Genomic DNA, 23,138 nt, shown 5'->3' with positions numbered 1-23,138 from the left:
ATAACTAATGGTTTTTGAATGATTTAAAAAGTTTTAAATTGGCTTGATTTTTATGGGTGTTACAAGTTGGTATCAGAGCCTTGGTTTGAGTGAATTGGAGGAACATTCGTGTGAATCCAGTCTCAAATCAAGGAAAGGATTTTAAAATGATTTTAAAATGGTTTTCAAAATAAGTAAAGGAGGATGTAAAGTGTACGATCAGCCGAAGCCAGTAAGTACACCCCAAAATACCATACAGTTATTTGATATTGTAATATGTTAGAACAGCATGCTAGTACTAGGCTAGGGATCTTCAGGAATTGCATGATAGAATTGTGTGACTACATGATGTCTACTAGCCTAGGGTTTTCCTTATATGATATTGACATCACTACTGTAGTTTCTTGTGTATGTATCACGGTTGTACATAATTAAGATCCTATAGCCTGAGAATGTTTGGTTTAGCCTTATGTTCTGTTCTTGTATGATTGGGGGCTTAGGGTAGGATCGGATATTCGAAAGTCTATAGGGTCCAGCGTTATGTATGGCTAGCATACACTAGTGGTGCAGGATTGGTGGAAGTTTCATGGATGGGTGGGTTGTGAGAGGCCGGGAGGCCTGTTATGAGATATTTAGATTTCCTCTAAAAGTGAGGATTGAGCGCTCGCTATGTTTTTGTATTAGTAGGGTGTTGTGGTGATACTTGAGACAAATATGGGTAGGTGTGGAAGGTAGTATGGGCCCGTACTACTGAAAGCACAGGACCCATACACGTAGCAAGGAAGTCACAACCCCTAGGGTTGGGTTGGGAGTTGGTCCCATGTCATTATATGGATTATCAGAGATCTTTCTGGTGTCTTACCAGAATGGTGGTTACGAGACGTCTTGAGATCGGAGCCAGGTTAGGATCAGGAGCTGGCAACCAGGTTAGGCCAGCATTGTCAGAGGACCGTGTCAGTGAGATCATCCGGGAAGGGGTGATCGAGTTCGTCTGGGGACAGTTACCGGAGATGTTCGGGTCTATTAAGACCGCCATGCTTGAGTATTTGGTTGAGCGCTATGCAGCGTTGCTGATACGGCTGCTGCAGCAGCTACAGCAGCTGTAACGACAGCATGGGGAAGAGCTGGTCGAGCTTTCCAGTACCGGGACTTGTTATAGGGTCTTATCCTGATGAGTAGAGGGCTGCAGTTATTTGTGATCAGGGAGATGTTCTGTACTCATTACATTCCGCGGGCTGAGCGGGAGTGGCTATCATAGGTGTTTTTGGAATTGAGGCTTCGGGGGATGTGATCGAGGCCGTAATGCGAGTCGCAGGAACTCCGGAAGGGAGTGATGACTATGATCAGCTGGAGTTTTGCAGCTGGAAGCAGAATGGTTAATTGATGGACAGGAATATCGTTTTAAGGCAAGGATTGGGCCCTTTTCAGCTTTGCGGGCTCAAAGGATGAGCAGGCTTGTGACCCCAGGATCAGGTTGTATCTCCAGCTCGGGGTCAGTTAGTCGTCGGGATTGGCGACAGTAGTTCAGCGCTGGTAAGCGCGGGTGGTTCTATGTTGCATAAGTATTTTGTGAGGTCTGGTTCGCCTTCGATCTCCTGCATCGGGCGGTAAGGATGAATTGTGTGATCTATTGCACTTTTGGGATTGTAGACTATGTCTTGGGAGTAGTTGTAGCCCGGTTTAGGGCAAAGGTTGTTTCAGCTACTGCAGTTCAGTTGTGGACGATTGAGCTGGTGAGTGAGTCATTGTGCGAGACCCTGAAAGATATGATTTCTAGAGCCGAGAATTGGAGATTCGCTTGGGGAACATTGGAAAGAAGGGTATTATGTGGGAGGTCTGCGGACAGGGTCCCACAGGATGGTTATTCGGCATTGTCAGGATTCAGTAGCTCGGTAACCGATACTGACTGGCGGAGGAAAACGCCAAGGGAAGTAGCTCGTTGCTGAGATGTTAGTTAGAGCATCTATCTTTTGGACTTCAAGATTTAAGTGTGGGATCATTCAAGTATTAGGGACTGTCAGAAAGTGTTCAGCTGTAACGTCCGCAGATCCGGGCTAGTCAATTTAGAGATAATAGGGGTCGAAAACGACTTTTTGACAAATGTAGTGTGGTAACTGATTTCAAATGTTTGTAAATAGTATGCTCCCCGGAAAACCCTATATTTCCTAGTAAAAGTAGTCTTCTACCAAGACCAGATTGTTTGTATGTTTGTTCTTTCGTAAAATGTAAGGGTTTTTCCCCAGTGAAAACTATTAGTATAAAAATATAGTTTACTTAAACGGGTATGTGACAAAATCACAAGTAATGAAATACAGACTCCAGGTAGTACTAAATGTACAGTACGGCTCGGAGAGTCTAAAGTAGAAATATGTAGACTCCAGGTGGTATTAAATGAACAATACACCTCGAAAAGTCTATTTTTACTTTTAATTCTTAACTAGTTAATTAAAAGTTTGAATGTGAACTCGTATGTAACCATGCTGATCGACGGCTGAATAACGGATGACCCTCCAGGTCATAAATAGTGAGGTAGCATTCTGTCACCCCTTGGCCTTTCGGCAGGGACTGTAGCTAGCAGTCAGGATGTGGGAGTGTCTGTCTCGTATAGATCTATACACACAATGCCCGCTCTCCCTCCAGGAGACTCTGGTTACACGGTGATACCACTGTGAAGTGTCGTATCGAGAAGTAGTATGTCACATTCTGTTATAGTATTTATGTTTGTATAGCGTATAGTATGTTCTCTTGTATAGTGTATAGTGTATTCTCTTGTATAGTGTATAAAATGTATTGATACTCAACGTAGTACTTATGTAGTAATTCATAAATGTACTGACTCTTGTATGGGTCGTTGTAATAGTAATAGCGAGTAGTAATCCCTTAACTATACCTATTATAGCTAAATAGTAAGGTTGTTTGGATGCCTTTGTTACACAAAGGTACTGAACTGAAGTGAAAGCTTGTATATCCAACACACACATATATATATATATATATATATATATATATATATATATATATATATATATATGATATATAACTAAGAGTTCAACGACATTCGGACAGATAACAGGGTACCCTAAGTCCACAACCAAACAAGGAACAAGAAATGAGGTGAGCTATCAGTCCTAAGTCGTTCAAGTCTTACTTATATAAATATATGGGTGTAGATATGAGTTTGAAAATAATGAAAGTTTAAAAGAGTTTAAATAAAAGGTTTGTAACACTTGAAAATCCATAAATTTGATAGCAATTTGAAAGCAGTAGTAAATCTTTCTGTTTGTTCTAGTTATTAATCACATGTGATTAAAGCAATAACTGGAAATGTTCAACTTGTATTCCCCCCCCCCCCCATAAAAGCATTTAAAATCATTTAAAAGGTTAATTAAGGGGTATGAACTCACCTGCAGTGAGTGGTTTGGATGGAAGTGTCGGGCAGGATGCTAGGTGTCAAGTGAGGACTTGAACACACACACAGATCCTATGTAACATGTAGTGATACATAAATGTATCTAATTAGTCATTTAACAACTAATTAATCAAGTAAAGACATCTTAATACATGGAAACACTTTGCTTCAAGTGCTAGGAGTGCTAAAGGGTTACATCTAAGGAGAGCATGGCCTCACATTGGAGTTTACTTCTCATTTGGTAACCCTACATGTGTTTACGGTTTTTGGTCATTTCCCCCATGAGTTTACAGCCGTAAACTCATGGTAATTGGCACATTTGTGTGTTTTAAGGTCTTATACCCCTCAAGGAAGTGTTCTAGGTTTGAATCAAAGGCTTAGGAAGGGACTAGGGCTCAAAATGGCTCATCTTCGGAGTTTACGGTCCTTGGACCACCCTTGGGAGTTTACGGTCGTAAACCCTTGAGTTTACGGTCGTAAACCCATGAGTTTACGTCCGTAAACTCATGGTCATTCCAACCATTTCATGATTTGGGGTTTCTAGCTCATGCATGCAAGGTTCTAGTTCAATATCCAAGCCCTAGAAGGTGTTAGTGGCACTTAAACACCACTTGATGGTGTTTACGGTTCAAGGATATCCCTTGACCGTAAACACAAGTGTTCTTGAGGATTTTTGATGTTCTTCAATGGTTTAGCAAGTATCCTAAGCAAGTAACTAGTTAGGAAGAGTGTACTTACTTATAGGAAGCTTGTAAGAGTGTTTAAGGGCCAAGAACACTAGTGTGTGTTCTTGGTGTTTTGAAGAACACTTGAAGATCTAAGTAGAAATGAAGAATTCACGGATGAAATGATGTATAAACACTAGATAAGGTGTTATAACAACAAAACAAGTGAAGGAACACTTACATTTTTGGAAGATTTGGAAGATGATCCTATGATAGTTGAGAGAAAAGTTGGGTGTTCTTGAGCTAGGAAGTGAGAAACGGGGGAATGAAGAGTAAACTCATGCTATATGCATGAGTTCTTGGTCAAAGAGGAGTTTATGGCCCAAACTCCTCATGTTTGGCCGTAAACACCTAAACAAGGTGTTGTTTGTTTACTTGCTACTCAACACTCCTAAAAGATACTTCCGTTTATTTATTCGATTCACGAAAATTAAAATAAAACACCCAAACGAACTTTAAACCGGCCAAAAATGTACTGAAATGAATTTGACTATTATTTGTAGTGTTTGACTGTAGAGTTTATACAAATGAAAATTCCGGGTTGTCACACTCGGCAAATAGCTGAGGGTACTCGACGAGTTAAGGTCAACATGGACTGTTGACCTTGACAGTTGACTTTGACTTTGACCAAGAGTTGACCAGTTGACTTCTGAAGGTATTTTGGTAAATTGAGTATTTATAGCAAAGGACATTGGTGAATATAGGTGTTGGAGTTGGAGCTACATTTGGAGGAGTTTGACACTACCTTCCGAATTACGGTCCGATGTTGGGCGATGCCCGAGGAATGTTTGTATGCTTTCTGGATTACGGTCCGATGTCGGGCGGGGCCCGAGGAATGTTTATATGCTTATGTTATGTGATTAGTCTATGTGTAGAGTAGGGGTGGGGCCCATGATAGGAAGGAAGTGAGTGTGGGCGGGGGCCCGTATCTCACCACTAGCGGAGTGTGGACGGGCTTCCATATCTCATCATTAGTCGAGTAGGGGCGGGGCCCATGATAGGCGAGGCCTTAGGAAAGGAACACCTGGTACTGTGTGTGTTTTCTTTATGTGCTAGCATGATTATGTGATATTGTTTGTATGTGTATAGCGGGCGAGGCCCAGTGACAGGCGGGGCCTGGGAGAAACATATAGGTATACCAATCGGGGCTTGATGCCAGGCGGGGCCTGATGTCAAGTAGAGCCTGATGCCGGGCGGGGCCCGAGGAAGGTCGGGCGGGAGCCCATGATATGTGATTATGTGTATGGTATGTGGTAGTATGGGGAACTCGCTAAGCTTCGTGATTACGGTTTTCAGTTTTGGTTTTAGGTACTTCCAGTTGCAAAGAGAAGAGCTCGGGATGACTGCATTGCACACACCATGATGTTTAGCCTGGGATGTTTACTCTGATGTTTTGAATTTGGAAACTCTGATAATAATGTTTTGAAATACTTTGACTCGTGTTTTGATGGAATGTTTTGATAACTATGGTTTTATATAATAATTAAAAATGAAATTTTTGGGACCATATTTTATGAGTGTTAAAAATATGCATAACAACACTTTATAGTCACTTACGTATATTTACACGACACTAATATTGTAACGCCCGCAGATTTGGTCTAGTCAATTTAGAGACAATAAGCATTAAAAATGAATTTTTGATAGAAGATTATTTAGAAAAAAATCTTAACCAAGTTATAGTATATGTCACAAGGATTATGTACATATAAAGAATGCTAAAATCCGACTTATAACGAAGAAGTTATGACTCGTCGAAGTTTTACGAGAAAACCGGCACGACGTTGTGTATCGTAAAACGTGAGTTTGCGATAAAATACTTTTTAACCTTAGTGATCTAATCGAAATTCGTAGTAGATGTTAAACAGACATCGTGCATATAGAGAACGTCCAAATCTAACTTCGTATGAGGAAGTTATGATTTTTCTAAGATTTTGCATAATAGTACACAGCCCAGAAATTGAATTTTAGATCGATCGATTTTAGCCTACACAACCTGAAAGAGAATTGAAGATCTCGTTAATAAGAGCTCAACGATATAAAGACAGTCGAAAACGGAAGTCGGATGACAAAGTTACGAATTTTTAACGGACTTTAACTGTCTAAGCTTGTTAAAATATAACTTTAAAAATAAAGTCAAAATTAGCCGACAGAGACTAAACGAAAATTGTAGATCCCGTCGCTACCTACACGTGGATATAAAGAACGTCAAAAACGGAGTTGGTATGCGAAAGTTACGGAATTTAGAAGATAACTAATGTTTAGGATTAACCAGCAAGCGACACGTGGCGAGATCTCAGCCCCGCCTTCTTCCCCACGGCTTCGCATGCGATGCTGACACGTGGCTTGAGTATGCCCCGCGTAGCTCTATGTACGCCCAGCGTACCCTTGTCTACACCCAGCGCACGCAAGAGCTGGCAGCCTATAAATAGGTGGCGTTTTTCCTCATTTCTCCACACCAATTCACTCCAACTCTCTGCCAAACACCCCCAAACCCTCAAGGCTTTTCCCTAGCAGCTCCTAAGTGTTAGTTGCGAGTCCCGGAGCACCAGAAGGCTCCTAGAAGAAGAGATTTCGGCTCTGAAGTTCTGCCCGCGCAGATCCCGGTTCCTCGCTAAACTCCCTTGTAAGTGAGTTATGCTTACCCTAATTTAAGTATAACTTATGTTTAAGTTCATTATCGTTATTATGAACCTATAAACAAGATTTATCAGTGATTCCAAGTCATTATACTGATTGATCTACTTACGAGGATGATGTCTAGGTTATGATTTAGTGAGGTGTTTAAAGTGGGATATCCAAACAGCATACTTCGTATACCAAACAGACCCTACCTCCGATATGATCCTACCCGGTTGTTCCTTACTTGATAGATCATGAAAGTAGACTTTGAGTTATGGATGAATCTAGACTAATAATTAGTCGCAATAAATATTAGACTAAAATCTAGTAATAATTATGCTAAGTTTTGTCGAAGGAAAAGAAAATTGTTAGAAGCGAAGCGCTGCCCGAATTTCGAGTCATCACTTTAACAAGTGAGTGCATAGTTACTTTCATCTTACACACAGATATCAAGTATTTAATATAAATTACGTTATATATGTGCCAATTATTTATATTCTTGATATCCATGTTGGATGAACGATTTCTACACGTTTTACTTGATTTAAACTGTATATGTATTTTTATACCTATAAATATATTGGGTAAAGATGGGTAGATGAAAGATGAGATGAATGATTAGAGATGAAAGATGATATGGAGGATGAGAGGTGAAATATAATGAGAAGCCTTGACCTTAACGATGATCCAGTTATGTAGCAAAGTATAGATTGATGGGTTTTGAGCAATTCTAACACTCCTAAGTGTACATGCAACCCTAGAAAACCTTGGATCTATGTTTGTCTAGAATACATGTAAAATACTTTTTCCAAGGTTCATAAACCTATCTAGCATGCATGGGGAACTTTAATCATAAAAGATGGCTAGAATTACATACCTTGTAGTTGTTATGATTCCTTGAAAACCTTGAGAGCCTAGCACCCCAAGTATGATGCCTGAAATGTTTCACACAACACCAAATGCCTTGGAATAAACTTTGAGAGTGTATAACACTTGTATAAAATCGGCTTGCCCTCTCTTGCTCTTAGTGTAGCCGATTTTGGAGAGTATTATGTTCTTTATATAGTGTGTCACATCTAGGGTTACACCATGTAAACCCTAATGTGACATGACTCTTCATTTCCATGAACCATGGGTTTGTAACTCCCATGGAGCATGTTATGGGTTTTACCTAACTTGATAATCCATGGAGCCTTTTAGCCCACTATACAAGTTATGGATGATTTACACAATCAACCCATATATTTAATTAGTTATCTTTTTATCACTTAATTAATTCCAAATTAATCTTTGATCAAAACTAATTAAATAATACTATTAATATATTAGAACTTATAATATATTAATAAACCACAAGTGTTATTTCTCTCATTTAGTCGATCCAAATGCATGATGCCATGAAACTCAAATGGACCATGCCGGGTCGGGTCAAGTACATACCAGATATAGTTATGGACTTAGACACCTTATCCAATAGTCTCCCACTTGGATAAGTCTAATAACTATAACTGCAAGTATGACTTCAGGAACCGACCAGCAATCGTAGCTCTTTTCAAGGTCTCTCGGAACTGAGAAGAAGATGATGCGCCATTTAAGATAAGTGATCATATAATCCTCTGTTCTAGATATCAGCCGGACAAATACATGGAACAATGTCTTACTTATTGTCCAACAGTTTGTTTCCCGATTTCCGATTTGTTTGACTTAGAACTTAATTGAACACATCAACTTAGTTCTGACCGGGCCCGGTACATGGGTCAACACAAAATCATCGAGGGGCCCAGATATCGCTTCTAATCCAAGAAGGAACAGATAAACTTCGACTCATATGCTTATTCTACTACTTGTTAAATTACACACAAAGGTACGTTTTATAACATCGAGTTACCAATGCGATTTCGTACTATCAATGCATAACCAACTCATAGGCAACAAGACATATCTCTAGGTTTCAAGACGTATATGATATTACCGTCTCACGATCACTCGAGATAAATTCCATGAAGTGATACCAGCGAGCGTGGGTTGAATCCAATACCCAGAACTTATGAGCACTCATGAGTGTTGAGGCCATGTCCAACATCTTAGACCTCTACAACAAACTCATGACATTCTTAATTCATATCTATTTTCGACATATGACCGACTGTGGATAATTTGCATAATATGATATACCAAACATAATTATTCCGGAAGTCAAAACATGCAAAAGAAATAATAGTAAACGATTGACAAAAGATAGCAACACTTTACTCATAAATAAACACAACTTTTATTCATCATCAAATGTCAATTACATTTTACAAATTTCAAAGTTATCTAACTACTAAAACTAATATCATCCTTCAGCCCTATGCTCCTTGCATGCTGGAGATGCTTAACCCTACCCAGTCCCTTCGTGAGGGGATCTGCCGGGTTCTCATCCGATGATACCCTCTTTGCCATGAGGAGTCCTTCTTCTATTCGATGTCTGATGAAATGGTATTTTCTGTCAATGTGTCTGGATCTCCCGTGATCCCTTGGTTCCTTTGCTAAGGCAACATCACTTTCACTATCACAGAAAATCTCTATGGGCTCCTTTATAGCTGGTACAACTCCAAGGTCTCCAATGAAGTTCTTTAGCCATATAGCCTCCTTTGTTGTCGCTTGCCGCTATATACTCTGATTCGCAAGTTGAATCAGCCACTGTCTCCTGCTTGGAACTTTTCCAAGAAATTGCTCCTCCGTTTAAGGTAAAGACCCAACCCGACTGAGAGCGGAAATTATCCCAGTCTGGAAGCTAGCATCACTATACTCTCAAGTCATCACTCCCACCAAGGGTAAGGACCCAGTCCTTAGTCCTTCGCAGGTACTTGAGAATGTTCTTTACCGCAGTCCAGTGAGCCTTACCAGGGTTCCCCTGATACCAGCTGACCATGCTCAAGGCAAAGGCCACATCAGGACGAGTACAGGTCATAGCATACATAATCGAACCTACTGCAGAAGCATAAGATACTCGACTCATTTCTGCTATTTCAGCCTCAGTACTCGGGCTCTGAGTGTTACTCAATCTAGCATTACTCTGGATGGGTAACTCTCTTTTCTTGGAATCTTGCATGCTGAACCTCTTCAGCACCTTCTCAAAGTATGTACTCTGACTAAGTCCAATTAGTCTTTTACTCCGATCTCTCAACATCCTTATCCCTAGAATATAGGCAGCTTCTCTTAGGTCCTTCATAGCGAAACACATCCCAAGCCAGGACTTCACTTCCTGCAAGGTTGGGATGTCATTTCCTATGAGTAGTATGTCATCCACATACAATACCAAAAAGCTAACTATACTCCCACTAGCCTTGATATATACACAAGATTCATCTTCACTCCTCGAAAAGCCAAACTCGTTGACTTTCTCATCGAAACAAAGATTCCATCCGCGAGGTGCTTGCTTTAATCCATAGATGGATTTCTCAAGATTACACACTCTATTAGGGTGCTCTGTACTGACAAAACCCTCAGGCTGATTCATGTAAACATCCTCAGCCAACTTTCCATTAAGGAAAGCGGTTTTGACATCCATTTGCCATATTTCATAGTCATGAAATGCAGCGATGGCTAACAAGACCCTAATTGACTTAATTTTGGCTATTGGTGAAAAGGTTTCATCATAATCAACTCCTGGAGTTTGAGAAAAGCCTTTTGCAACCAGTCGCACCTTATATGTGTGTACATTACCATCCATGTCGGTCTTCTTCTTGAAGATCCATTTGCACCCAACTGTCTTACGACCTGGTACATTGTCAACCAAATCCCAGACCTGATTGTCATACATGGACTATATCTCGCTGTCCATTGCCTCTTTCCATTTAGCAGACTCGGGGCCTGTCATGGCTTCCGCATAGCTGTTAGGTTCATCTAGACTTACCAGTGTCTCATCACTGATAAGTGTCTCACCTTGTGCAGTATTATGGAAACCATAGTAGTGCTCAGGTGCATTCCTAACCCTTGTGGAACGCCTCAGAGGTACAGACTCGTCAATTGGATCAACAGGAGTTTCCTCCTCAGGTTGACTGCTAGTGTTTGAGGTTCCTTCACCACTTGACTCTTGAATTTCTTCAAGGTCAATTTGCCTCCCACTGTTTCCTTGGCTTATGAACTCTCTCTCTCGAAAGACACCCCTCCTTGCTACAAAGACCACATTTTCACTGGGTCTGTAGAAGAGGTAACCAAAGGATTTCTGTGGGTAGCCGATGAAAATACACCTCTCACTTCGAGGTTCGAGCTTATCGTGAGTCTCGCGTCTCATGAAAGCTTCACAACCCCAAATCTTGATGTGGGCTAGATTAGGAACTTTTCCAGTCTACACCTCGTGAGGTGTTTTGGCAACCTTCTTTGTAGGGACCAGATTAAGGATATGGGTGGCAGTCTCTAAGGCATACCCCCAGAATGAGATTGGTAGCGAAGCTCGACTCATCATGGAACGAACCATGTCCAACAGGGTTCGATTACACCTCTCAGCTACACCATTCAATTGTGGTGTCCTGGGAGGTGTCAATTGTGAGACAACACCACATTCCCTAAGATAGTCGAGGAACTCTATACTAAGATACTCACCACCACGATCGGATCGAAGCATCTTAATGTTCCTGCCCAATTGATTCTCTACTTCCTGTTAAACTCTTTAAACCTTTCGAAAGTCTCTGACTTATGCTTGATTAAGTAGACATATCCATATCTACTATAATCATCTGTAAAAGTCACATAATAACGATTAGCATCCCTTGTGGAAGTTTTGAAGGGTCCACACACATCCGTGTGTACAAGAACCAGTGAAGGGTGATTTTGTCATTTTTTCAAGTAAGCATGATTCACAACTATCATCTGACTTTAGGTCAAATGACTCCAAGACTCCATCCTTTTGAAGTTGGCCTATGCGTTTCTTGCTTACATGTCCAAGACGACAATGCCATAATGATGCTTTATCCAAGTTATTATAACTAGTAGAATCAATACACAATACATTATTTCCTAAATTATCTACAACAAACACAGCTTCATACACCCCATCACAAGGTAATGCTTTAAAATAAAACACATTATTAAAGAAAGCATTTATTCCACCAATTTCATTATAAAAGGAAAAGGTAAACCCTTGTTTGTACAAAGCATGAAAGGAAATAACATTTCTTGCCATTTCAGGCGAATAACAACATTTATTCAAATCTAAAGTAAACCCACTACTTAGCAACAAAGTATAAACTCCAATCTTGGTGACAGGTGAAACTTTCTTATTCCCCATGATCAAGTTTATCTTTCCATGCTCCACATTCTCACTTCTTCTTAGTCCCTGCAAATCAGAACAAATATGAATACCACAACCGGTATCAAGGACCCAAGAGTTAGAATAGGGTGAGTTATTGTTGGATAAGGTGTCTAACTCCATAACTATTTATGGTATGTACTTGACCCGACCCGGCATGGTCCATTTGGGTTGCATGGCACCATGCAATTGGATAAACTAAAATGAGAGAAATAACACTTATGGTTTATTAATATATTATAAGTTCTAATATATTAATAATATTATTTAATTAGTTTGATCAAGAATTAATTTAGAATTAATTAAGTGATCAAAAGATAACTAATTAAATATATGGGTAGATTATGTAAATCTTCCATATCTTATATAGTGGGCTAAGAGGCTCCATGGATTATCAAGTTGGGTTCCACCCATAGGATGCTCCATGGATGCTCCATGGGAGTTACAAACCCATGGGTCATGGAAATGAAGAGTCATGACACATTAGGGTTTACATGGTGTAACCCTAGATGTGTCAACACTATATAAGAAACCCATTCTCCACCAAAATCGGCGACACTAAGAAACAAGAGGGCTAGAGCCGATTTTGCAAGTGTAAGATTCTCTCAAAGTTTACTCCTTTGCATTTGTTGTTGTGTGAAGCATTTGAGGCATCACACTTGGGGTGCTAGGCTCACAAGGTTTCAAGGATCATAATCAACAACAAGGTAAGTTATTCTATCTTTCATTCAAGTTAAAAATGTTCCCCATGTATGCTAGATAGGAATATAACCTTGGAATTCAACTTTGCATGATTATTAGACAAACATAGATCCAAGGTTATTAGGGTTGCATGTACACTTAAGAAGTGTTAGAATGCTCAAAACACATCAGTGGTATCAGAGCCAGGTTTGTTTGTTGTTTTTTTTTGTGTGCAAACAGCTTGAAAAAAAATCGTTTTTCTGTTTTCTGCTCGTATGAAAGTTTGCACATTTGTTGCTGGAAATGGACTAGAAACATTACCCTAAATTGTTTTGATGTTTTAAAGCTTGTTTTAGAAGGTGTAATGTTTATGCTAGTCCATTTACAATGGCAATTATTAAAATTACAAGTTTTTTTAAGTGTAATTTTTTATTCTTGAAAGTGTTCATATTCATGTTCTTGAACTTATGAAGATTAGATGATCATAGGAATTGTTTGTAACCTTCATGGTAGTTTAATTCATGATCATAGTGTGTTTTAATGGAGTCCATAACTTGTCCTCAAGTTATGGAAAACCAAAAGTCTCACTTTTATTAAAGCCATTAAAAGAACACAAGAGTTATAAAAATGAAGAGTCTTCATTTTTATTACTCAATTAATTCATAAGTTATAAGAAATGAAAAGTTTTGGAAGTTTACAAAACTTGCCCTCAAGTTTTGGAACATGTAAAGTCTTGATTAAAACTTTAGTTCCAACCCTTAGAATTTTAAAAGTTAAAATTCAACCCTTATACTTTATAATATTATAAGTTACTAATATATATATGTATAACGTCAAGTCGTCTTACCGCTAGTACGCCTCATTCACGAAGCCGGTCTATAAGGGGGGTATAAGGTTGTTGCCTATAAAATGGCAACTTAATGGGTGTCCACTCTCACCCACCGCTTCCTTGATCGGTGGAGGGTCGTTAGTCGAATGGGTAAGACAAGGACTTATAAATTCTCATTAAAAGTATGATGAATATTATAAAGTAACTAAATGCTTTTATTAAATTCCCAATCTTAGTTACTTTAGGAAAATGTGAATAAGGTGCTAATCCATGGAATTACACTTTACACTTTGTTTAAGTCGTTGGTGGAGCGTGTGTGGTTAACCGGCACACTAACTTGGACTTAACAAGGTAGGTAAAGGGTGACTTAAGGTTTACCATAGCATCGGTGGAGCGTGTGTGGTTTACCGGCACATCGATTGAGTGATAAACCTTGAGGGTACCAAGTGATTTGCATGGTTACTTCACACCTCGTTTTGTGATCCTCGGTATCCCAGTCACAAAACTTGGAGGGCACAGTCGAGATTGAAACATGCCTTTGAAAAGTTCATTGAATCTCAAAAGAATCTAGGAATTTCTAAGAACCAATTAAAAACCTAATATTTATATTTCGTTTTTCATGGTGGAAATTGGTGAATCGTCATTCACCTACCTTTCAAATATGTTATAGCTTGGATTACGGCATACCTCTTCTAAGTTATAATATATTGTGATTGGATCCTAGCCTTAATATTACATTTGGGTGTTTTATTAAGGACTCTCTTAATATCTAAACTAATCTTGTTCTCTTCTTTCAGATGTCTTCAAACAATGCTGCTTCTGGCTCTAATCCTAAAGGCTCCTTTACCCTTGTGAACTTGTGTGGGAAAGTCACTTTTGATGGATCCAACTTCAATGAATGGATCAGAAACATCAGGATGATTACCCGCTACGAGGACAAAGAATATGTCCTTGACAAGGAGCTTAAGGAGATTGATGAGACCACTGCAACTCCCCAGGAGATCGCTGACTTCCGGGCACATGAAAGGGATGCTACAAAAGTAGCATGCATCATGTTGATCACCATGACAGTGGAACTCCAAAAGTCCTATGAGGACTTCTACCCTTTTGAAATGCATCAAGATCTGATGGAAAGATACCATCAAAGTGCACGACAAGAGAGGTATGAAATCATATGCTCTATCATAACAACCATGATGAAGGACGGGGAATCCGTCACGAGCCACATGCAGAAAATGCAAAGGTATGTGGATCGGTTGCTGAAGCTTAATGTGAACTTCCCTGAGGAGCTTGCAATAGATATCATTTTGCACTCCTTACCATCGTGCTATGATCAATTTCGCATGACATATCACATGAATAAGGAAGAGGTCACACTCAGCAAACTTCAGGGACTCCTCAAGACCGCAGAAACAGGTCTTAAGGGTAAGTCGGTTGTTAACACTCCTACTCCAAACTCCGCCCCGGTTTTGGCAATCGGGAAAGGTAGAGGGAAGAAGAGGAAGAGCTCTTCGAAGGGTACCAAGGCTAGGACCCTTGATGGCTCTTCTTCAAGTGGAACCAAGAAAGGTTTTGTCACTCCTTCTTCTGACCCTAAAGAGGCTGAATGCTTCTATTTCCATGAAAAGTCACATTGGAAGCGGAACTGCCCAAAGTACCAGCAAGATGTGAAGGATGGGAAAGTTAAACCCAACCATGCAGGTATTTACACTATCTTATCTAATAACTCACCCCATTCGAACTCTTGGGTCCTTGATACCGGTTGTGGTATTCATATCTGTTCTTATTTGCAGGGACTAAGAAGAAGTGAGAATGTGGAGCATGGAAGAATAAACTTAATCATGGGGAATAGGAAAGCTTTACCTGTCACCAAGATTGGAGTTTATACTTTATTGCTAAGTAGTGGGTTTAGTTTAGATTTGAATAAATGTTGTTATTCGCCAGAAATGGCAAGAAATATTATTTCCTTTCATGCATTGTATAAACAAGGTTTCACCTTTTCATTTGATAATGAAGTTGGTTCGATTAATGCTTTCTTTAATAATGTTCTTTATTTTAAAGCATTACCTTGTGATGGTGTGTATGAAACTGTATCTGTGGTTGATAACTTAGGAAATAATGTATTGTGTATTGATTCTGTTAATGATAATAACTTGGATAAATCATCATTATGGCATTGTCGTCTTGGACATATAAGCAAGAAACGCATAGGCCAACTCCAAAAGGATGGAGTATTGGAGTCATTTGACCTAAAGTCAGATGATAGTTGCGAATCATGCTTACTTGGAAAAATAACAAAGTCACCCTTCACAGGTTCTTGTGAGAGGGGTGAAGGTTTGTTGGATGTTATACACACGAATGTGTGTGGGCCCTTCAAACATGCCACAAGGGATGCTAATCGTTATTATTTGACTTCTACTGATGATTACAGTAGATATGGATATGTCTACTTAATCAAGCATAAGTCAAAGACTTTTGAGAGGTTTAAAGAGTTTAAACAGGAAGTCGAGAATCAATTGGGCAGGAACATTAAGATGCTTCGATCCGATCGAGGTGGTGAGTATCTTAGTTCAGAGTTCCTCGACTATCTTAGGGAATGTGGGATTGTCTCACAATTGACACCTCCCATGAAACCGCAGTTGAATGGTGTAGCTGAGAGGCGTAATCGAACCTTGTTGGATATGGTTCGTTCCATGATGAGTCGAGCTTCGCTACCAATCTCATTTTGGGGGTATGCCTTAGAGACTGCCGCCCATATCCTTAATCTAGTTCCCACAAAGAAAGTTGCCAAAACTCCTCATGAGATGTGGACTGGTAAAGTACCCAAACTAGACCACATTAAGATTTGGGGTTGCGAGGCTTTCGTGAGACGCGAGACTCATGATAAGCTCGAACCTCGAAGTGAGAGGTGTATTTTCATCGGCTACCCACAGAAATCCTTTGGTTACCTCTTCTACAGACCTAGTGAGAATGTGGTCTTTGTAGCTAGGAGGGCTTTCTTTCGAGAGAGAGAGAGTTCATAAGCCAAGGAGACAGTGGGAGGCAAGTTGACCTTGAAGAAATTCAAGAGTCAAGTGGTGAAGGAACTTCAAACCCTAGCACTCAACTTGAGGAGGAAACTCATGTTGAGCCAATTGACAAGTCTGTACCTCTGAGGCGTTCCACAAGGGTTAGGAATGCACCTAAGCATTACTATGGATTCCATATTACTGCAGAAGGTGATACACTTATCAGTGATGAGACACTGATAGGTCTGGATGAACCTAACAGTTACGTGGAAGCCATGACAGGCCCTGAGTCAGCCAAGTGGAAAGAGGCAATGGACAGCGAGATACAGTCTATGTATGACAATCAAGTTTGGAACTTGGTTGAGAATGTACCAGGTCGTAAGACTGTAGGATGCAAATGGATCTTCAAGAAGAAGACCGACATGGATGGTAAGATTAAGTCTATTAGGGTTCTGTTAGCCATAGCCGCATTTCATGACTATGAAATATGGCAAATGGATGTCAAAACCGCTTTCCTTAATGGAAAGTTGGCTGAGGATGTTTACATGAGTCAGCCATAGGGTTTTGTCAACATAGAGTACCCTAATAGAGTGTGTAAGCTTGAGAAATCCATTTATGGGTTAAAGCAAGCACCTCGCAGATGGAATCTTTGCTTTGATGAGAAGGTCAAGGAATTTGGCTTTTCTAGGAGTGAAGATGAATCTTGTGTATATGTCAAGGCTAGTGGAAGTATAGTTAGCTTTTTGGTATTGTATGTGGATGACATACTACTCATAGGAAATGACATCCCAACTCTGCAGGAAGTTAAGTCCTGGCTTGGGAAGTGTTTCTCTATGAAGGACCTAGGAGAAGCTGCCTATATTCTAGGGATAAGGATCTTGAGAGACCGGAGTAAAAGACTAATTGGACTTAGTCAGAGTACTTACTTGGATAAGGTGTTGAAGAGATTCGGCATGCAGGACTCCAAGAAAGGAGAGTTACCCATCCAGAGTAACGCCAGATTGAGTAAGACACAAAGCCCTAGTACTGAGGCTGAGATAGCAGAAATGAGTCGAATACCTTATGCTTCGGCTGTAGGATCGATCATGTATGCTATGACGTGTACTCGACCTGATGTAGCCTTTGCTTTGAGCATGGTTAGCAGGTATCAGGGGAACCTGGCAAGGCACACTGGACTGCGGTAAAGAATATCCTCAAGTACCTACGGAGGACTAAGGACTGGGTCCTTACCCTCGGTGGGAGTGAAGACTTGAGAGTTGTAGGGTATAGTGATGCTAGCTTTCAGACTGATAGGGTTAATTTCCGCTCTCAGTCAGGCTGGGTCTTTACCTTAAACGGAGGAGCAATTTCTTGGAAGAGTTCTAAGCAAGAGACAGTGGCTGATTCAACTTGCGAATCAGAGTATATAGCAGCTAGCGAGGCAGCAAAGGAGGCGATATGGCTGAAGAACTTCATTGGAGACCTTGGAGTTGTACCAGCTATTAAAGAGCCAATGGAAATTTTATGTGATAGTGAAAGTGCAGTTGCCTTAGCCAAGGAACCAATGGATCACGGGAGATCCAGACACATCGACAGAAAATACCATTTCATCAGACATCGAATAGAAGAAGGACTCCTCGTGGCAAAGAGGGTATCATCGGATGAGAATCCAGCAGATCCCCTCACGAAGGGACTGACTCGGGTTAAGCATCTCCAGCATGCTCGGAGCATAGGGCTGAAGGATGATATTAGATTTAGTAGTTAGATAACCTTGAAATTTGTAAAGTGTAATTGACATTAGATGATGAATAAAAGGTGTTTTATTTATGAGTAAAGTGTTGCTATCTCTTGTCGATCGTTTACTATATTTCTTTTGCATGTTTTGACTTCCAGAATAATTATGTTTGGTATATCATATTATTCGAACCTCCACAGTCGGTCATATGTCGGAAGTAGGTATGAATCAAGACTGTCATGATTGGTTGCAGAGGTCTAAGTTGTTGGACATGGCTACAACACTCATGAGTGCTCATAAGTTCTGAGCATTGGACTCAACCCACGCTCACTGGAATTACTTCATGGAATTTATCTCGAGTGATCGTGAGACGGTAATATCATATAAGTCTTCAAACCTAGATATATGATTTGTTACTTATGAGTTGGTTATGCATTGATTGTACGAAAACGCATTGGTAACTCGATGTTATAAAACGTGCTCTTGTGTATAATTCAATGAGTAGTAGAAAAAACATATGAGTCGAAGTTTATCTGTTCCTTCTTGGATTAGAAGCTGATATCTGGGCCCCTCGATGATTTTGTTTTGACTTATGTACCGGGCCCGGTCAGAACTAAGTTGATGTGTTCAATTAAGTTCTTTGTCAAACAAATCGGAAATCGGGAAACAAACTGTTGGACAATAAGTAAGACATTGTTCCATGTATTTGTCCGGCTGATATCTAGAACAGAGGATTATATGATCACTTATCTTAAATGGCGTATCATCATCTTCTCAGTTCCGAGAGACCTTGAAAGAGCTACGATTGCCGATCGGTTCCTGAAGTATTGCAGTTATAGTTATTAGACTTATCCAAGTGGGAGACTGTTGGATAAGGTGTCTAAGTCCATAACTATTTCTGGTATGTACTTGACCCGACCCGGCATGGTCCATTTGGGTTGCATGGCATCATGCATTTGGATAGACTAAATGAGATAAATAACACTTGTGGTTTATTAATATATTATAAGTTCTAATATATTAATAGTATTATTTAATTAGTATTGATCAAGAATTAATCTAGGATTAATTAAGTGATCAAAAGATGACTAATTAAATATATGGGTTGATCATGTAAATCATCCATAACTTGTATAGTGGGCTAAAAGGCTCCATGGATAATCAAGTTGGGTTAAACCCATTGAATGCTCCATGGAGGCTCCATGGGAGTTACAAACCCATGGGTCATGGAAATGAAGAGTCATGCCACATTAGGGTTTACATGGTGTAACCCTAGATGTGACACACTATATAAGCAACATGTTCTCCACCAAAATCGGCGACACTAAGAAACAAGAGGGCTAGAGCCGATTTTGCAAGTGTAAGATTCTCTCAAAGTTTACTCCTTTGCATTTGGTGTTGTGTGAAGCATTTGAGGCATCACACTTGGGGTGCTAGGCTCACAAGGTTTCAAGGATCATAATCAACAACAAGGTAAGTTATTCTATCTTTCATTCAAGTTAAAAATGTTCCCCATGTATGCTAGATAGGAATATAACCTTGGAATTCAACTTTGCATGATTATTAGACAAACATAGATCCAAGGTTATTAGGGTTGCATGTACACTTAGGAAGTGTTAGAATGCTCAAAACCTATCAGTTATTAGATAAGATAGTGTAAATACCTGCATGGTTGGGTTTCACTTTCCCATCCTTCAAATCTTCCTGGTACTTTGGGCAGTTTCTCTTCCAGTGCGCCTTTTCATGGCAATAGAAGCATTCAGCCTCCTTGGGATCAGAAGAAGGAGTGACGAAACCTTTCTTGGTTCCGCTTGAAGAGGAGCCATCAAGGTTCTTACCCTTGGTACCCTTCGAAGGGTTCTTCCTCTTCTTCCCTCTACTTTTCCGGATTGTCAGGACAGGTGCGGAGTTTGGAGTAGGAGTAGTAGTTGTAACAACCGACTTACCCTTTAGGCCACTTTCGGCGGTCTTCAAGAGTCCTTGAAGTTTGCTGAGGGTGACTTCTTCCTTGTTCATGTGATATGTCATGCGGAATTGATCATAACACGATGGTAAGGGGTGCAAAATGATATCTATTGCTAACTCCTCGGGGAAGTTCACATTCAGCTTCATTAAACGGTCCACATACCTTTGCATTTTCTGCATGTGGCCCGTGATGGGTTCACCATCCTTCATTCGGGTTGTTATCATGGAGGAGATGATTTCATATCGCTCCTGGCGAGCACTTTGATGGTAGTGGTCCATCAAGTCCTGGTGCATCTCAAAAGCATAGTAATCCTCATAGGAATTTTGGAGCTCGGCTGTCATAGTGGCCATCATGATGCATGCCACTTTGGTAGCATCTCTTTCATGTGCCTCATATTCAGCAAGCTCTTCAGGAGTAGCAGTTGGCTCGGGTACCTTAAGCTCCTTGTCGAGAACATATTCCTTGTTCTCATACCGAGTGACCATCCTGATGTTCCTGATCCAATCTGTAAAGTTGGATCCATCAAAGATGACTCTCCCACAAAGGTTCATGAGAGAGAAGGAGCTGGTAGGGTTTGAGCCAGAAGCAGCATTGTTGGAAGACATCTGAAAACAAGAAAACAAGTTTAGTTTAGATATAGAGATAGTCCTTAATAAAACACCCAAATGTAATATTAAGGCTATGATCCAATCACAATATATTATAACTTAGAAGAGGGATGTCGTAATCCAAGCTATAACATATTTGAAGGGTGGTGAATGACGATTCACCAATTTCCACCATGAAAAACGAAATATATATAATTATTAGGTTTTATTTGGTTTTTAGAAACTCCTAGATTCTTTTGAGATTCAATGAACTTTTCAAAGGCATGTTTCAATCTCGAGTGTGCCTTCATGTTTTGTGACTGGGATACCGAGGATCACAAAACAAGGTGTGAAGTAACCATGCAAATTACTTGGTACCCTTAATGTTTTTCACTTAATCGATGTGCCGGTAAACCACACGCGCTCCACCGAGCTATGAAAAACCTTAAGTCACCCTTTGCCTACCTTGTTAAGTCCACGTTAGTGTGCCGGTTAACCACACACGCTCCACCAACGACTTAATCAAAGTGCAAAGTGTAATTTCATGGGTTAGCACCTCATTCACATTTTCCTAAAGTAACTAATATTGGGAATTTATAAAACATTTAGTTACTTTATAATAATCATTATACATTTAATGAGAATCTTTAAGTCATTGTCCTACCCGTTCGGCTAACGACCCTCCACCGGTCAAGGAAGCGGTGGGTGAGAGTGGACACCCATTAAGCTGTCATTTTATAGGCAACAACCTTATACCCCCCCCCCCTTATAGACCGGCTACGTGAATGAGGCCTACTAACGGTAAAACGACTTGATCTTATATATATATATATATATATATATATATATATATATATATATATATATATATATATATATATATATATATTATTAAACTTATAACATTATATCGTATAAGGGTTGAATTTTAACTTTTAAAATTATAAGGGTTGGAACTAAAGTTTACTAGATGACTTTACAAGTTCCAAAACTTGAGGGCAAGTTTTGTAACTTTACAAAACCTTTTCAATTCATAACTTATGAGTTATTAAAATGAAGACTCTTCATTTTTGTAACTTGTGTGTTCTTTTAATGGAATTAAACAAAGAGACTTTTGGTTATCCATAACTTGAGGACAAGTTATGGACTCCATTAAAACACATAAAGATCATGAATTAAACATTAAGCAAGTAATTCCTATTATCTATCAAGAACTCATAAGAACATGAATATTCATATCAAAATTTCAAGAACATATGAACACATATAGACATGAAATTTTGATATTAAACTTTGAAATTGGATTAGCATAATCATTACCACATAAAAACAGGTTTTAAGGTTCAAAAAACAGTTTAGGGTAATGATCCTCATCCAATACCAAGCAAAACCTCGAAATTCTGCATACAGGGGCATCACCACGTCGTGGTAAAGACTGCCACGTCGTGGTGAGCAGTCATATGCAAAAAATTTCGAGTTTTTCAACAAGTTTGCATCAAGTATCAAACAAAGAAGCCTAGGCTCTGGTACCACTGATGGGTTTTGAGCAATTCTAACACTCCTAAGTGTACATGCAACCCTAGAAAACCTTGGATCTATGTTTGTCTAGAATACATGCAAAATACTTTTTCCAAGGTTCATAAACCTATCTAGCATGCATGGGGAACTTTAATCATAAAAGATGGCTAGAATTACATACCTTGTAGTTGTTATGATTCCTTGAAAACCTTGAGAGCCTAGCACCCCAAGTGTGATGCCTGAAATGTTTCACACAACACCAAATGCCTTGGAATAAACTTTGAGAGTGTATAACACTTGTATAAAATCGGCTTGCCCTCTCTTGCTCTTAGTGTAGCCGATTTTGGAGAGTATTATGTTCTTTATATAGTGTGTCACATCTAGGTTACACCATGTAAACCCTAATGTGACATGACTCTTCGTTACCATGACCCATGGGTTTGTAACTCCCATGGAGCATGTTATGGGTTTTACCCAACTTGATAATCCATGGAGCCTTTTAGCCCACTATACAAGTTATGGATGATTTACACAATCAACCCATATATTTAATTAGTTATCTTTTGATCACTTAATTAATTCCAAATTAATCTTTGATCAAAACTAATTAAATAATATTATCAATATATTAGAACTTATAATATATTAATAAACCACAAGTGTTATTTCTCTAATTTAGTCTATCCAAATGCATGATGCCATGCAACCCAAATGGACCATGCCGGGTCGGGTCAAGTACATACCAGATATAGTTATGGACTTAGACACCTTATCCAACAGTTATGTGCTATGTGGTATGGTTCG

The sequence above is a fragment of the Lactuca virosa genome, chromosome 5, assembly GCF_052849685.1.
Source record: "Lactuca virosa cultivar CGN04683 chromosome 5, Lactuca_virosa_CGN04683_v6, whole genome shotgun sequence".
In the NCBI taxonomy this organism is placed as follows: Eukaryota; Viridiplantae; Streptophyta; class Magnoliopsida; order Asterales; family Asteraceae; genus Lactuca; species Lactuca virosa.
This window is presented reverse-complemented; position numbering follows the sequence as displayed.